Here is a 716-nt window from a genome sequence, read left to right as displayed (position 1 = left end):
GAGAGAGAGAGACAGAGAGAGAGAGAGAGAGAGAGAGAGAGAGAGAGAGAGAGAGAGAGAGAGAGAGAGACACAGAGAGAGACACAGAGAGAGAGAGAGAGAGACAGAGAGACACAGAGAGAGAGAGAGAGAGAGAGTAGGTATGGTTCCCGCACTGCTCCAGCTGTAGTGGACAAAGACATTTAAAGAAAAGGAAAGAACCGGAATAAAGAGTGGAATCAGTCCGAGGCGCGTCACCGGGGAAGATGGTCCTGATGAGAGAGATGCTGCCGGTGTCCCTCTGCCTGCTGCTGCTGCCGTCCGTCACCTCGGGCTGCGGACCGGGCAGGGGATACGGGAAGCGGAGGCACCCCAAGCTGACACCGCTGGCCCTGAAACAGTTCATCCCCAACGTGGCGGAGAAAACCCTGGGAGCCAGCGGCAAGTACGAGGGCAAGATCAGCCGCAGCTCGGAGCGGTTCAAGGACCTGACTCCCAACTACAACCCCGACATCATCTTCAAGGACGAGGAGAACACCAACGCGGACCGGCTGATGACACAGGTCAGTTTCTGGACTTTGTCTCGGTGCAGTGATGTGGAGCAGATGATGCAGGTGTTCTTTACATCTTCAGCTCCACGAGTCACTGAAAGGATTAGTTAGGCTAGTTAATTAGTTAGTTAGTTACATGCTGGTTCATTAGAGTCCAGAGCAGTTAGACAGTGGATCTATCTATCT

The 716-nt window shown here is 53.5% G+C and overlaps 1 pseudogene; it reads left to right on the top strand.

Moving 5' to 3' along the window:
* Nucleotides 1–13: 13 nt before the first annotated feature.
* On the top strand, nt 14–542 carry LOC111658915 (sonic hedgehog protein pseudogene; annotated as a pseudogene).
* Nucleotides 543–716: the final 174 nt, after the last annotated feature.

The sequence above is a fragment of the Seriola lalandi genome, unplaced genomic scaffold (genome assembly GCF_002814215.2).
Source record: "Seriola lalandi dorsalis isolate HSWRI2012SDOR001 ecotype SW California unplaced genomic scaffold, Sedor1 jcf7180001980828, whole genome shotgun sequence".
Taxonomy (NCBI): domain Eukaryota; kingdom Metazoa; phylum Chordata; class Actinopteri; order Carangiformes; family Carangidae; genus Seriola; species Seriola lalandi.
This window is presented reverse-complemented; position numbering and strand designations above follow the sequence as displayed.